Here is a 17,850-nt window from a genome sequence, read left to right as displayed (position 1 = left end):
ACCTCACTCTGTTCTTTTCACAGATGAAATTTTTAATCTCTTCCAGAAGTTGGTTAGTTGGTTGGAGTTTGTGTGTTGCACATCTCTGTGGTAACAGCTGTTAATGCAGTTATCTGCTATTCCAAGCTTGAAATCGAATCATTGATTTTTTTTCCCTTTTAGTTGATGGTTGGAACTGGCCTGTAGATTCGTGTAAAGTTAGTGTTGTCCATTTGACAGTTAGGAGCCGATATGAGATATTTTCGTGTTTTGAGCCCGTTTGGAATAAAAGTGAGTTGTGGTCATAGCTCAAGTTGTCCATCGTACTTATCTGATATTGGTGCATGATATTTTGTAGTATCACTATATTAAGAACATCATGAAGTCCTGCCATTCTGTAGTATATGGGTTTCGGAGGTCCTATGATCACAATGTTCTTGGTGGCAGAAAAGTCATTGAAGGTTCTGCCATTTCAATTTGCAGTTCTGTTGTTACAAGCTATATGCTTGGCATTCGAGTCTCTTTTTACTAGCACTGCTTGGTTTGTGTCCAGAATTTCAGTTAAGTCTACTTCCATTAACTGTTTGGAGAGTTATATGTGTCTTATATTTTCATGGGGCTTGCATTTGCAGTTTGGACCTCCATTTCTTTGATTTCTATGTTGGGAGGATTTATGATTTCATTGTGTTCTCTATATTGTGCTTAACAAAGATTGCCATGCAGTTGGAACATTTTGCTAGCTCTGGTTTTGACTTTTTGCAAGAAGCCATTGTGTGATTTTCTCTGCATTTAATACAGCAGAAATCAGCTTAGCAGTAGCATTGCAAGTAGCTGAATTTTTGACGACTGTGTCATTGTCCAGTCGATACCTTTAATCATAATGAGGTTCTGGTTTTACAGCTGGTCACAGACAGTTTTTAGGTTATGGATTTCTCTCTCTCTGAGTGATGTTTGCTGATTTCCACCGGAACAAGAATTATTGGCTGTTTATCTGCTCGGAGCTTATGGCTAACTTTAACAGGGGCTTAGTCTGCAGTTTTGGAGATCTTACCATTCTGTTATACCGCAAAGTATCATTGTTAATTTTTTTTTTCGCTTTTTAAAGCAAATGTGTGGTACTGGATGTTTCTATCATCCAAAATTTGGTGAGTGCACAGTAGTCAGCTACTGTGTCTGGCTATATTTGGACCCTCTCATTCATGTTCTTGGTTTTTTTTGTAAAATTTATTTTATGAATTTTGAGGGTGGCCATTACCATCCATTGTTTTTTAGCTTGCAAGATAACTAGAGGAACTCTTTTTTTACTGTGACTTGTTTCTGTTTTCTTAGGGTTTGTGTTAGGGGTTGCAGTATCGATAGATGTTGATTCCTTACATCATTTTTTTTCCCCCTACTGACATAGTGAAACCCATCATGTTTCTCATTTCTTTCCTAGGTTAAATCTAAGGTAGTTTGTGAGGCAGTTCTGAGTCTCTCATCTGTTCTCAATGTCTGGAGTGCCTCTCAAGCTCAACCTGCAGTTGGTTGGACATTTCATCTGCAGAAATTCATAGAAATTTCTGAATAGTGTGTATGTCTGCTTGAACTCTAGGCTTTCCCAGTGAGGATTCAAAGGCCATGTTTTATTAGTACTTAGGCTATCTTTTCAGATGTACCTTGGACACAGGGAATAGTAATGTTTTGTTTTTGTGTATTAGAGAAGGGAGAAGTAATGGGGCTATGTAGTATTTTATCTATTTTGTAGGAATTGTAGCCATTGGCCAAGGAAGTATGGCACAGATGGCCTTCACACCACATTCAAACCTCATGTTAAATTAGCAACTCTGATCTGCTCTCCTAAGCATAGAAACTCCATTCTCTAGTATAAGTCACAGTCATGGAACTTCATACATATACTCTAGTATATGTATGAAGTTCCATGACTGTGATTTGGCCTATTATGGGCAGACAGGAAGATCTATTAACATCCATCTGTCTTGGACAACATAAATACATTTACTACCATTATTATGGCAAGTCAGGACTGGCAGACCATGCTTCAGACAACCCTTACCTATTTTATTGTTTATTTATTATTTCTTATGATGATACAACGGTCACGAGTCCCCTTTTTTTTTACGGGGAAGTACAGCACCAACTCAATCCCTCCTATTTTTTTATCCGGGCTGGGGACTGGCATAGCTGACGAATCAGACCTATAGTTGAAGGGGGAGGGGACAGTCTTTAAGTGTTCCTCGCTGTAATCTGTTTGTGTGTTCACGGGACTGGTTTGCCTGTTGTGGGGAACGAAAAACCTGAGTCTCTGGCTGAAAAAAACTCCCTACCTCTGTATGAGACTGGCTAACTCGCCTTTCGTCGAAAGAGAGCGGATAAAGGTTCTTCACAGACAGGAATCGAACCCAGGTCTTTCCGACCAAAGGGGCTTCGTCTATACTGACTGAGCTACGGAGGCTCACCCCTTACATATGCTAATGTTTTATAATCCAGTCCCATATTCTCCACTTTATGCAACAGTCTTCCATGCTGTATCCTGTCAGAAGCCTTAATAAAGGCTAAAAGTATCATGGTGTACCCATTTCCCTTGTATAACTCAACACTAACATTATTATATTACCAAGTTGTCATTATTACATTACCATTTTATCAAGTTGCTCAAACATGACCTTCCCTTATTAAACCCTTTCTGTTCATTGCAAAGTATAGATTCTCTCTCAACCCATTTCTGTATATGAGCTCTTATTAACTTTTCCAAAATTTTCACCACCACTACCACTCCAGATATACTGATAGGTCAATAGTTAGATACATTGGTCTTTGTACCCTCCCCCTTATGCAATGGGATTATTATACATTCTTTTTATTCCTGTGGAATTTTCCCTGTTCTGAAGTTCAAAATAGCCACTTTTTTTTCTTTTTTTTTTAGCATTCCAGCTGAGATATTCCATCACCTCACTGCTGAATTCTTATTCAGTTTGTAGTACCTCCTCCTTATATACACCTGAACATCTTCATCCAATGAAGAGGTAGCAGTGAGCTCAGTGTTGTGTACACTAGGTTGGTAGCTTTTAGCTACCAACCTAGTTTAGCAAAATGGACACATTCAGCAGAGTTATTCTTTCATATTATCATTCTTTCTTTTACTTGCAGCATTTACTTGCAGCATAACGATAGAATTATTTTGATTTTCTTTGATGGGGTGTTTCGGCTTCCCAGTTCTCAAAATACGATACCTAAGTAATACTGTTTCCCATCTAAACAGTATTCTGTAATCTAAATCATCTTAGCAGCTGTCTTGTTCAGTATTATTGGGTTTCAAGCTTCCCCTCTTTGGAATTACAGCTCACCAAAAATCCAAAGCAGATATTGTCCCAGAGTACCACAACTAGTTTTGCCAGGTTTTACATCTCTGCTCTTTGAGTATAGACCTCAACAACATCCAAAACAGCAAAAAATGATGGTATCATCTTCAACCATTAATGTACTGATGTCCCTGGTTTAGGGGCTACAATGTCTTATTAGGTGACCAGATATCCTGTTTGGTCACCTAATAAGACATCGTGCTACTTGGGAAAGGACCTGGCATGTATGATAGTATACTGTAACCTTCTAGTCAACTTCAGCATCTGGTGGTTTCACAACACCAGAAACCCCTTTTGTGACTTCTGCCTGAGTGGATAATGTCAGCATGCCTTCGACAAGTACCCAGTCTCCAAAAACATATGGAGGAAGCTGAGTGGTGTTCTCTGCATTCCACTCCTAATGCAGGATCATGTCATCTTCTTGCAGTTTTCACCACCAACAAACAACAGGCAGAGGTTACTAATTTTTGTGATTAATGAGATCAAGTATCACACCTGGAAGGTGAGGAAGAAATGTGCAAATAGCATCACTCCGAGCTGGACAGGCATCTCTCAGATCGTGCTCTACTGCTTTTATAGAGCTACATGACGATTTCTGATGGTCAAGAAAGAGATTCTGGGTGAGCAGAAAGTAAAGTCCATCCAGAGCTCTCCTCCCATCCTGTGTACCTTAAGGGAGAAAGTGATAAAATTCACACCTTTTATTATAACAACAGCAAATGGGATTCCCAACATCTGTCAGTCCATTTCAAGTTCTGGTTTTAGGTCTTCCAAGGGGGTTAACTCAGATGTGAACCCAGGCAGCAAAGGCCAACTCTACGTGGTCGGAATGGATTGATCACTAGATACCGGTTGCCTATGTGGTGTCATCCAGCAGATCTTCGATACTGACTGTGAAAGAGTTAAGCATCTGATAGCACAACTAGAAAGATGAGAATCATTAGCAGAGGCCTCCCCCCCCCCACCTTCCTCCTTTCCCATCTCTGATCCCTCCACTCACTTTCGTATTTTCTTCTCTCTTACTTTTCCTTTTCCCCAGACATTCTCCCCCCCACCCAACTTTCTTGGGACACTCTTACCTCTTTTATTTAAATAGGCCAACGATGAGTTTTCTTTACTCTTTCACGGAAGTGACAGAGTTTGAATGAGGTATTGTGATAGTATGCTATGTTATAGGCCTATCTGTTCAGCAAATTGTTGACACATTGGACCATCCCAGTGAGATGGAAGTGCAAGGAGTCATCTGCAAGTGTCACCCACTACACTCACTGAATGTACCGTTGGGTGCTACAAGAATAATTATGTAAAAACCACCCGTTTGTCAGCCGAACGTCGAATGCAGAGTTCCGGGCATCGATTGGAACACAAATCTGACCAAAAACAATCAGAACCGAGGCTCATGGGTTTCCATGGTAGGGCTGCAGTATGCAAGCCCCACATCACCTGAACCAACACGCAGCTTGTCTTCGTTGATGCAAAGAACATGTATACAGTGGGACATGGAAGCTTGGAAAGCTGTATCATGGAGCGACGAATCACACTACACCCTCAGCCGAGCAGATTCTGCCATGGGCATTAGTTTTTTGTGATTGTCTTTAGATGGAGGATGAATTTCATCTCTTGGTGTAAGACTTATTAGAGGCCAGAAATGGCTGAAAAAGTTCCATATTCGATCTCTAGAGCAGGGTTTCCAGACCATGTAAAAATTACAAAAAATATATAAAATTGACAAAAAATGGAAAAAGAAATCTTTAGCCTACCCATGGTACAAATGTACTATAGCTTTATAAATAACTTTTCGTGGGTGGTAACTAAATAAAAAATAATAATAAAAAAGATGGACGGGTGTTGTGGATGCTCAGTGAACATCTCTGACCAGATTGCTTAACTCCAACTATGAAATTTGAAGGTGGCGGTGTGATGGTATGGTTATGTTTTTTTCTGGTTTGGCCTCGGACCTGTTTATGGTGCCTCTTTTATTTAAATAGGCCTATGAGAGGTATCAGAACATTCTGAACAATGCAATGGTTCCTACTTTGTGGTATTTCTATACTACACCACACTAGACTGGCCTCCACAGAGCTCTGATTTCAACCCTATTGAACATCTGTGGGATGAACTGCAGCTTTGGGTCAGGTTAAGGGAAGTCTGTCCCACAACAGTCTAGGACCTCATTACATGCCTACAGGAAGAATGGTCCAAAATTCCAATTGATCACTATCGTACGCTTGTGGAAAGTATGCCTACTTTGTGGTATTTCTATAGAACTGACCATTTTCTCTTTCAGCAAGACAATGGACCATGTCATAAGGCTGCTTCTGTAACTACATGGTTTTCATCACACTCGACCAGCCTCCAGAGAGCTCTGATTTCAACCCTATTGAACATCTGTGGAATGAACTGCAGCTTTGGGTCAGGTTAAGGGAAGTCTGTCCCACAACAGTCTAGGACCTCATGCCTACAGGAAGAATGGTCCAAAATTCCCATTGATCACTTGTGGAAAGTATGTCCCGTAGGATTGCTGTGGTCATTGCAGCGAAAGGAGATCCCACATCTTATTAAGGTGGGTGCCATGGCTGTTTGTTCCTCACACTATGGTGTCCGTTGGCTTCTTTCCAATATATGTTCAACATATTTTTATCAGTTCCGGTAACGAACAGTTCTGAACCTATGGCATATTTTAGTAAGCACGAGTGAACTGAGAGGGATCAGATAGTGTGGAAAATGAATTTCATCGCACGGAACCTTGTTTAGAGGAAAATATGAAACCTTATCAAGCCACTTTGGATCTTTATTAACGGATTGTGATCTCGTGTCGGAAGATAAATATCCATACCGCAGTAGGGTATGAATTCATTTGTAAATTGACTATTGGAACACTATCTATCTGCTCTGCTACTAAAAATTGCAGTATTTTTTCTTCTGTTATAAATCCATTTTAACAAACACCCACCATTCTAAAGCGGGTTTGCAATCCGTTGCTGTAAACAGTCCAGATTGAGAGTTTCTATAAATAGATCCCAAGAAATAGATGCTGGCCTGGTTGGCCAAGTGGTTAGCGTATCTGCTCTCCAGCCAAAAGGCTGCTCGAATCCTGCCTTTGGCATGGATGTTTGTGATTGTCTGTGAAAATACTAGTGGTGGTGGTGGTCAGCGGTAGATGGTGTTGGTGTAGATAATGAAGGTAGTTGTGGTTGGTGAAGTGAGTGGTGGAGACAGAGAATTGTAGAGTAGGTGTCCTCCCTTGAGGTGTTATGTAATAATAATAATAATAATAATTTCTGCCTTTGACCCACCCTGGAGTGTATCAAATTCTTTGACAATGTGGTTATTATATTTTGGCCAAACAAGTAGGTCGACAGCTGTTTGTGGTGATGAACATTTAGACTACATTAAATTCCATGTCCAGAACTATCGGGACTTCTGGAACACGTAATCGCTACAAACATCGAATACTTTGGAAGAATATTAAATTTCTCTAAAAGTAATTATCTCATGGAACGCTTATACAGTCATCCCTTGACTTATGTCAGGGTTCTAGTCCATCTGGCAGGACGGACATAAGTTGATACATTAAATCAACAAAGTTATAGGAGATAGGGAGTATACTGTCATTTTAATTTTTAAATCTTATAAAACTACTGTGTTACTGTTACTATAAAACATGAGAATAATCACCCAAATCTTCCTCCACAGCCACATCTTCATTACCTTCTCTATGTGAAGGACCAGGCTGTGGCTCTTCTGGTGTAACCTTTATTTTTTGGATGAAAATGTGCTTTGCTTATTCCTCTTCTTCTTTTCATCATAAATTTGTTTATAGCAAGCAAATGCATCATGTACTTTCCTTTCTACTAATAAGTAGCATTCAACATTGGGGTCCATGTCTTCAGCCATTTTGAGAACATCTCTAACTGCAAAGAACATTTCTGCAAGACCTTCACTGTAAATTATTTAACTACCTCTTGTTTCTCTTTTCCCTCTTCCTTTTCTCATTCTTCCTCTTCCTCTCTTTAGGACCACTTCCTATTAGTTGAATTATGTCATCATTCACTTCGAAATTCAGATTGTTTGCTACTAGTCCCACCATTTCTTCACTCAGTTTACAAAGGTCTTCATTTTTCCAAAATCGTGCACAAACCTTTTTAATGTCTTTTTCCATATGCCACTCATACATTGAAAGGTCACTTCATCCCAAGCCATAGCAATATTTTTAATAGCATGATAAATATTGAATGCTTTCCAGAATAATTGCATGAGAGTCTGATCATTTCCTTCAGTGGCAGAAATGGCTTGTGAAAAAAGCCCTCCATAGATAGACTGACCATATTCCCTTGACACAAAAATGGGATGGGGTTTATGTAATATTCTGTATTCATAAAAAAGTAAGACAATAAAAAAAAGTTTTATTACATAAACATATTGAGCTTACCATTATTCTTCAGTAACAGAACCCATACAAAAATGTAGGTAGATGTAGAGGAGGACTGTATTTCACCACGATCGCACCATGAATATTTCTCCGATGAAGTGATCTTACGCAGCAAATTTTGATCTTTCAACACCTTATCATAAAACTTCTCACACTCCATGACACGATTTTGTCTTACAACTAACATAGCCCTCATTGTCTCAACACTTAATCTAGATTTCTCCTTTGACCACATATTGTTCATAACAGAAAATATTCTCTCGACAGGTGCAGTACTTCCTGGAAGACAAAGAATAAATTCAACAATATTACAAAAGTCTTGAAAGTCTAATCGTTTTTCGCTCATTTCAGAAAAAATCTGTACCCATCTATCAGATACAGGAATGTTTTCTTTATTCCATGTATCCAACTGCCTCACAAATATAGATTCTATGAGGGTTCACCGATCGAATACATGAGTTCTTCTGTTTCTGTGCGTGTGATAAGTTCCTCGTTCAGGCTGTCCTGTATTTTTTTCCATTTAGCTTGTCCAGTTTAATAAATTTGAATTCTTTCTGGAGATCGTCATTAAAACTGCAGTTTCACCTCTTTGACATTGCAAGGATAGACCTAAAGCTTTAAAAAATAAGACAAAACTTTTAAAAAATATGAAATTTAAACTACCGGCATTGAATAACAAAACCACCGGTAAAACAAAAACCAACAGGTTTTTGTTTTACCGGTGGTTTTGTTATTCAATGCCGGTAGTTTTTTAGGAAGGCTCCTGCATACAGGCAAAACAAAAACCAACGCTACAGCATAACAGACGCCGCGTCTGAGACGCGCAAGTGTTGCCAATATGTAGTTTTTATTTTCTCTGAATAAATCACTGCAGATATTGATATTTAGTATCGAACAATGCGACTCCATGGTTATACAAATTACTGGTATCCATGATATTGATATACGATTATAGGTTATGAATTGATCAGTATTAAAGTATATTTATGGTTGTTATTAAAAACGGGACAAAATTGGCATTTTTATTAAAATGATGGGACAGCCACGAAATATGAAAAAAATGGTACTGTCTCATTCAAAACTGTACCTATGGTCAGCCTATCCATAGATAATAAGCCTTAAGTACTGCAAGAGCTCTCTGATCCAGCGGTTGGATCAATGAAGCAGTGTTTGGAGGGAGAAACAGCCTTGGGGTGAAGATCACTGGTGTAAGACGGATAACCTGGGGCATTATCTAAAATTAATAAAATTTTAAATTCTACCTTTTCTTTCACACAATAGCTTTCTATTTCACTCACATAACAGTTGATTAAGGCATCCACAAACAATTTTTGAGTCATCACGACTTCTTATTTCTCCGATAATGAACTGGAAGAATATGCTTCTTAATGTTTTTGAAGGCTCGTGGAATCTCACTGCGCCATATTGACAATTGACATTTATTTCTTTAGGGGTGAAGCAAGATGTTTTTCATATTCCCTGCTATCTGTTGTGGTTACAGTGAGCGTAAAATTTATGAGCAGTTTGCTCACTCTGAATGGGCATGGAGATTATGCATCGCTATATGATGCTAATATAGCTTTTGGTCTTCTATATTTGAATATGTCCGTTGGATCGTATGCTGCAGCTTGCTGAACCAAATCGTTGGGATTTGTGGATGTCTTTAGGAAAAACTTGTTTGCTAAGGATTGTAGAAAAGAGAAAATATAAGGAATATTTGTGTCTCTGTGGAGTTGATTGTTTCTAACATACCAACAGGGCGTTCAGAATCATTCTCAAGCACTTGTTCTGCACTCGCTGTATTTTGATAATGTTAGCATTAGAGGTGTGGCTCCAGGCCGGAGAGGCATAGGTGATTATAGGACGAATCGTCATCTGGCATAGTTGCAATTTGATTCTGTTGCTGAGCTTGCTATTTCTATTAATTAGCGGATAGATCTGAGCTATGGCTTTAGATGCCTTTGTGCATGCAGACTTGGTGTGCTGATTGAAAGATAGCTTTTTGTCGAGAATTACACCCAAGTAATTTGTTTCTGTCTGCCAGGGAATTTTAGTATTGAATAGTAACACATCTCCTACAGGAGACATTGGCCTTTTTGAGAAAAGAACGGCTGAGCTTTTCTGGGGGTTGACTTCCAATCTCCACTTAGAGAACAACCCTGCAGCTTTAGAATGTTTTCTTGAAGCGTTCTGGTAATGAAATGGGGTCTGAAGATCTGGTTAGTATTGCTGTATCGTCCGCATACAGGGCCAAAATGGAAGTCATCAGATTGTGCAGGATGTATGACATGTATAGAGAACAGCAATGGAGCCAGTAGAGATCCCTGCGGCACTCCAGCAAAGGTGTGGTGCTGGGAGGATGTAGAACCGTTGATTTTTACTTCCATTGATCTATTCTGAAGATATGAATGGATTAAATGAACCATTTTTAGTGAGGTACTGGCTGAGATAAGTTTGTGCAGGAGTCCAAAATGCCAGATTTTTTCAAATGCTTTGGATAAGTCTAGGAAAACAGCGCCTGTGCACTAGCGCCAGTTGTAGCTGGTGGTGATGTATTCGACAATTCTGTGTATTTGCTGCCTAAAACCAAACTGTTCGTTATGGAGGATGTTTATGTCATTTACTGAGGTTTGGAGTCGTGAGAGGATGACCTTCTCTGCAACCTTACCCAGATTTGAGATGAGACTGATTGGACGATAATTTTGCGGTAGGTGTGGGTCTTTGCCTGGCTTATGTATAGGAATTATGTCAGCCAGTTTCCAGGTGGAAGGAAAATAGTGAAATTTTAAAATTTCATTTATCATACTGGTCAGGTGCACTATTGCTTTTCAGGGCAGAAGTTTAGTCACCCGATTAGTAATGCCGTCTGGCCCAGGAGCTTTTTCATTCTTTAATTTTTTAATAATGTCATATATCTCAGCAGGTGATGTTCGTGTAATATGGTCAGTGCTGGTGATAGGAAGTTTGAGTGAGTGTCTGACCTGGCTGCGAATCTTATATATGTGGTCAAAGTCAAGGTTTCCATACAAAGGCCTGCATTGCTCCTCTAAGTTGTATGCTATAACTTCTGCTTTGTCTATATCTGTGTGAGCAAGGCCCTGGTCAGAGAATATTGGGGGGAAGGAATCTGTCTTTGTTTTTGATATTTTTCAGTAGTCCCCAGATGGAGTGATCAGTAGTTGAAATGGAGGATAACTTTTCATCCCTACTTGGTCTCTATGAGCTTTGAGTGCATCTCTTACTGCCCCATTTAATCTGTTTAGATTTATTTTATCTTGTGGTGCACACGTGTTACGGAATCTTTTCCTAGCTCTGTTTTTGTCTCTGATCAAGTTCATGATGTCTTCAGGCAAACTGGCTTGTGGGCAGATTTGTAGGAGGAAGCTACCTTTATAGCAGAATTAATTTGTTGTGTGAGATTTGTAACTGCAGTTTCTACTTCTTCTTTTGTGCGTATGTGAGGAACAGGTCCAATATAATCCTTGAGTGCTGCTGACAGTCTTTCCCATGCAATGTAGGAGTGAGAAGGAGGACACAAGTATTCTTGATTTCCCAGCTGTAGTAGAATTGGATTGTGATCGGATGATAGTTCATCCATAGATATGATGCTGTATCAAAGTTTAATATCCTGCAGGATAGTTAAGATAAAAAGCCAAATGGCTAGTTTTCTGGCACCTTAATATAGAAAATAAGGGGATAAACATCCTTTGTTGTTTTATAGCCAGTAAACGAAACTAAAGATCGATAACTACGATCTATAAGTTTCATGCCGAAAAACTTTGGCGAAGGCAATTCGAAGTAAAGGTGGAACAAGCTCCCTCACTATTCTTGATATTTTCTCATAATGTAAAACACAGCTCCTATGAGATGTAATACTGTTTATGAGGAGGGTCATTATGAGGAGAGGTCACTACCCAGACCGGTTTCAACCTTCTTTGAGGTCTCATCAGTGAGTAGGTAGACCTGGAAGATATCAAAGCTTAGTGAAAAGAACTTACATACCTTCACTCCAGGATGTCAGCAGTGCCGAACGTACCGAGATGAGTTGGTTCGGTGGGACCTGCCACAACAGCGTTGCCTGATCCTAAGTAATTGGAAAGGATGCAACCATTCTTGTTTGTGGTTGTACAATTCCATGCAGGATGCTTGGAATTCAGATTCCTGGCAATAGTGGTGGGCTCTCTGATGCATAAGATGGCATTTAGATCAGAGTGAAGTAGAGATTTTTTGGGAGGATTGCAAACTGAGTAGATTTTCAGTTTGCCAGTGGAGCTGGTGACTACTTCCACTCCTGTGATCTCAAGGTTAGTGGTTGAAGGATTGCTCACAGAGTGATGCTTAATGTAGTTTTTAATGAAGGTGGCAGTGCTGCCGCCTCTGTAGAGTAGTCTGTCATTTCTGTATAGGTGATAGCCCCTTATTGTAGGATTGTCTGAGGGTCTTAAATGAGTTTCACCGATTAAAATAACATCTGGTTGATACCTATATGTGAAATCTCGGAGTTCCAGAATTTTGTTTTTGAAGCCATTTGCATTCCAAGCAACTATCTGAAGAGATGCTGGAATGAGTTTGTTACTATTCATTTATGAGAGCTGTGAGGATGACCTGTGTTTCACGAAGAAATCTTTTAGTGGAGGTTTCAGTAGGGTTTGATAGGCTGAAATTTTGTAGCATGTTTGCTAGTGAGGCCATAATATCAGCTGTTAGGTTTTTAGGTGCTGTTGGTTGATTTTGTTCTGGAATTGGTCTAATTGTACAGGTCACATCGGCATAACTTCTTGTTTGCTTTTGGGTGTCTCTATTATTAGAGGTCTCCAACTGTGGTTGCTTAGTCTCCGGTTTTGATGTCTGGGCCTCTGTGGTGTTCTTGTACTGCCCAGAAGATGATCTTTTACGGAGTGGTTCCAGTGTGATGATGAGACCATAAACTGTTTTTAAGTTGTAGATATCCTTGTATATTTTATGAATCTCAACAAGGACTAATGGCATGGGAGTCTTGTCTGCTTTGTACATTCTGCTGACTTGACTGGATCTTGACTGGATTCTCAGGATCTGCTGACTGGCAGATCCTGAGAATTTAGGTCAGCAGCTATTTCTGCCGTGTCAATGTCTTCACAAACACCACAAAGGACCACTTTTAAGTTTTTTTCGGAGCTGAGCGCAAAGGTATGATACTGGATGCCTCTGTCGTCCAATTCTTTGGTCAACCTTCTATAGTCTGTCACTGTTGCTGGCTGGATCTTTATGCCTTCATCCATGTTTTTGGCCTTAATGAAGCCAATATGCAGATTGGACATTGTGGATCTTAAAGTTGCTTACTCATGCTTTTATCACTCAGCAGCTTTCCTAGTCTGAGGAATTCCATGTATACTTCCTCGAATTTGGTCTCATTCAGAAGTTTTGCCATTTCAATAATTTAAAATGTGTTAAGACACAGATGGAGAAAGAGTAGAGATTTCTCAGGTGTCCCGAGCAGGTAAAGGTAATCCTGTGGACTTTTGAGGGTCCACTAGCAAATCCCGTAGACACTCTTAGGTGTCTACCAGCAATAAAATGTCACTATAAGAAACAAAGGCGATACTAGCGGCAGTAGGCCTAGCGTATCGCCCGTGTAATTACAAATGACTTACCTGGATAAAGCACTATGGAAAATAAAGTGACTGTTTATGGTAGCAAGCAATTAACTACTATTACTAATGAATAAGCATAAATAAATCGCTAAAAACATATCAGTCAAATTCACAATTCATCATCACGGCGCTTGGCCGCACGAAGGAAGACTTGGTTTCGAGTCTAGTCGGCGACTAGAGGAAATTTTTCTAAGCCTTTTTTCGACCGGTTTCCGAGTTAGTCGATCTCTGGCACGGGCAAGCGGGTTTTTCCTCCCGGAAACTCGGGTTTTTCGTCCCGTAAACTCAAGAAAATCGACCGTAGAACCCACATTATTTCAGACATTAAATATATTGTGTTAGGGTTAGGGACCACGAGATGGCGGCACATTTGAGCCGTCACTCTTCACTGTGTACCGCTTAATTAGTGATAGCCTTGGGCCATCTATCTCTGATTGGTATACCAGTGGAGATTGAAATGCCCACTCAGTCTCCAAAAGTTAGATAGGGCTAAATGGCCTCGCCTACTCCCCGTATACGGGAATAAAAAGGCGTTAGCTGATTTGATTTCATCAATACAAAAAAGCCCCAGGACCAGACGAAATTACAAACAAAACCATCAAGGCGCTCCCGCATAAGGCAATTATGCACCTCGTTGCCATTATTAATGCAATACTCCGTTTTAGTTACTTTGCCACTCGATGGAAACACGCAGACATTATTCTCATCCACAAACCAGGCAAGGCGCCACAATTCTTGCAAAACTACAGACCAATCAGCCTTTTATCATGCCTGGGAAAGATAGCGGAAAAAGTCATTCTAAACCGACTGCAAGCTGAAGTGGACAAAAACAACCTGATCCTGGGTGAACAATTTGGCTTCCATGCTGACCATAACACTACCCAACAGGTCCACAGGTTGACAGAATTCATTACAACTGGTTTCAACTGGGGACAACACACAGGAGCTATCTTTCTCGACGTTGAAAAAGCCTTTGATAAAGTGTGGCATAAAGGCCTTGTATATAAACTATTTACAGCTAACATACCGCTCTATCTTACCAAACTCATAGACCCCTTCCTAAAAGACCGGAAATTCCAGGTGAAGCTGCGCGGACTCAGATCCTCACCGAGAAGAATCACCGGGGGCCGCCCCCAAGGATCACTACTTTCGCCACTACTATTTAACATCTTCGTCGCAGATATCCCAAACGCAGCATCAACCACCATTGCTAGCTATGCGGACGATATGGTGATTCTGAGCAGATCTCTCAGACCACACAGCGTCTACAAAACGCAGCAACTAGCCTGGAAGACTGGTTCAGGAAATGGAGAGTAGAAGTCAATGCAGAGAAAAGCACTGCTATCCTCTTCACAAGACGAAAAGCAACACACCACGGAGTAATCAAGCTTTTTAACACAGAAATCCCATGGAAAACCAAAACCAAGTATCTAGGCATGCAACTGGATAACCGACTCAGCTTCAACCCTCACATTATTTATGCTTGTAATAAAGCCAACACAGCAATCAGCCAACTCTACTCCCTCATCAACCGAAGAAGCAAAATGAATATTAACAACAAACTTAAGATCTATAAAACAATCATCAGACCCACTTTCATATACGGATCGCCGGCTTGGGGACACACTGCCCCCAGCAACATCAAGAAGCTGCAGGTCATCCAAAACAAGTGCCTTCGTATGATATTTGATGCTCCGTGGTTTGTCAGGAATGCTCTCCTCCACCGAGATGCTGACATTCCGGATGTTCCGACGTATCTCCGTTATATTGCAACTGCATTTTTCACCAAAGCAGCAATTCACCCAAACCAACTCATTAGAAAGTCATCTAACTATGATGAAAACGACAGGTGGAAGCACAAGCGCCCGAAAGCGGCTCTGCTCATCGGTACATGCGCTCCCACACAGCCCTAAATTGGGCGAGCCAGGTGCTCAATAATCTCTTAATAATTTAAATCAACTTCCTAGCGATGAAGGGATTATAATCCACGGGATTGAGATCCATCTAGCCACAGAAGTTAACAGTTAACAGATTTCATCAATAATACACGACGACACGAAACACTAACACACGATAACGCCGATATTCGTTTGTGCCCACTGCGCCATATCACAAATGGCGTCACTTTATATTCAGCCATATAACCCCCCCCCCCCCCCCAATATAATCGTAATGCGGTCTTAAGAGCTTTGAAACCAGGCATAGATTTTAGCTTTTTGTAGATGAATGTCCACTCTGGCATCCCCCCCCCCCCAAATATTTGCTGTGGCATATAATTTTCCTCCGTAATAATTTTATCCAATTTCTCCACAAACTCCTTGACAGCCTTCTCGTCGGCACTTGCAGGTTCGCTATACATTTTTACATTATACAGCGCAAAACGCTGCTTGAATCTCATTAACCAACCGGAAGAAGCGTTGAATTCATAATCGGATCCTGCTTTCTCCTTGAACATGTTGAAGAGACTTAGTCCTTAGCGGTTATGGTCATAGTGCTAAGGGGTATGCGCTTTTGGTTCAGGCACTCTATCCATGATGCAAGTAGCTATTCCATATCAGCGATAAGATATTATCGTTGCTTCGTCACTATCGTCAATTTAATGGAAACAGATCCTTTCACAACCTCTACGATTTTATCCTTATTTTTCAAATGGTCGTCACTGTAGAATGAGACCATCAAGTCATGTGCAATTACATTGATGGGCTTACCAGTTTCATGTTGCTTTATAACTTACAACTTCGTTTCAAGATCAATTGCTCCCCTTTTTTTTCTGTGAATCTTCACTAGGTGTTTTGATTGGACGTATAGCGACCATGTCGCACAAAATATCGCGAAATGTTTAACGATAAATACACAAATAACCTATTTCTCAAACAAAAAATGAACAGAGGAACTGTTGAAGACACGTGCAGACTGCCGAGGGAGGTTGCCGCTGAATGCGCTGTTGCCACTGCGTATCATGCATTGTTGCTAAATAGAAACCTTTTTACTTTACGCTCGCCTGTGTCTTGTCTTGTTCGAAAGTATAATCGAAAATGTTATAATATTTATTCCCTTATGGCAGGGGTGTTCAACCCGTCGATCGCGATCGACCTCTTGTGTGTTCTTCCTTACTTACAAATTTAATTAAAACTGAAAACATATTGTTTTAAAATCGAAGGTTGGAATCAGAGTTTCATGCCGAATATAGTAAACTATAAAAGTATCGGCGATTACTAGTGTGAGCTAATGCAAGTAGTCCTATTACGTAGTACAATCTCGGGCAACTCGCAGCAAAGGTGGTAAAGTTCTGATCGCTATTCTTAGTATTTTTCATAATGTAAAAACACATTTCCTAGGAAATGTATGCTGTTATTACATTATGGTGGGAGGTCACTACCCAGACCGGTTTCAGCCTTTTTTGAGGCTTCATCAGTGAGTAGCTAGACCAAATAGATACCAAAGGGTTCGATCAGAACTTTACCACCTTTGCTGCGAGTTGCCCGAGATTGTACTACATACTAGGACTACTTGCATTAGCTCACGCTAGTAATCGCCGATACTTTTATAGTTTACTATATTCGGCATGAAACTCTCTGATTCCAATCTTTGAGTTTCTTATTCGGTTTTAAAACAGTGTGGGATTTAATATCCCCTTAATTTAAATAATGTTTATATCGCCGAAATGAAGCCGCCTATTGGCTCTTTATATTTAAGAAACTGAAAACAATATTTTATTTATCATTATTTTGTATTATTTTTAATTCGCTTTAAGTGTATTGCTATTGTTTATTTATTTTTCGTTAAAATTGTCAAATCAGTAATTTTCCTATAAGTCCGGGTAAATGAATTAATTTGGATCAATGGAATCAAACAGCGAGCTGAGTGAATACAGTTATAAGCAAAGTATGAAAACTCGATTGTAGCTTAAATATTAAATATTCCAAAGCACATTACATCGATTTTTTACGTAGGTTAAGTCCCTTGTGAATATTGTAAAAAAAAAAAAAACTTTGTTTGTCTCGGTATAGTTGTATTAGATGTTTTTGTAAATAACTCCTTTGAAGCTAACTGTATATACTACTTTAATAAGAATATGTAAAAAAAAAAAAAAAAAAAAAAAAAATGTCAGAGTGTTAAAAACAAAGGCAATGTTTTTGTCGCCGAAGCTGTACATGGCGGCATTAGAAAGATTGTTATTGAAACTTGTATGTATGAGAAAGGCTGTAAGTGTAAACATCTCCGAAGTCAGTCAGAAAAAGTTGAAACAACTTTCCGATGGCTGGCAACTTACAATCAAAAGAAAGTTGTTTCAGGAGGCCGCCCGGTCCAGAGTCGCCGTCAGAGAGACTGCCCGGATCCACGTTGCTTGAAAGAGGAGTTTCCCGCTTCCAGAAAGGAGCTTCTCGGTTCGAGACATCGCTAGAGAGAGAGGCCGCAGACAAGGTTTCAAATTGCCGAAAGGAAGAGT

General features: G+C 40.0%; 1 protein-coding gene across 1 annotated transcript in view; it reads left to right on the top strand.

The window, feature by feature from the left end:
- Positions 1-17,850, top strand: part of Megf8 (multiple EGF like domains 8) — a 752,012-nt gene that overhangs the window by 47,720 nt on the left and 686,442 nt on the right. The gene's annotated exons all lie outside the window — the stretch shown is intronic.

The sequence above is a fragment of the Typopeltis vanoorti genome, chromosome 1 (genome assembly GCF_054136105.1).
Source record: "Typopeltis vanoorti isolate ZY-2024b chromosome 1, IOZ_Tvanoo_1.0, whole genome shotgun sequence".
Lineage (NCBI taxonomy): Eukaryota > Metazoa > Arthropoda > Arachnida > Uropygi > Thelyphonidae > Typopeltis > Typopeltis vanoorti.
This window is presented reverse-complemented; position numbering and strand designations above follow the sequence as displayed.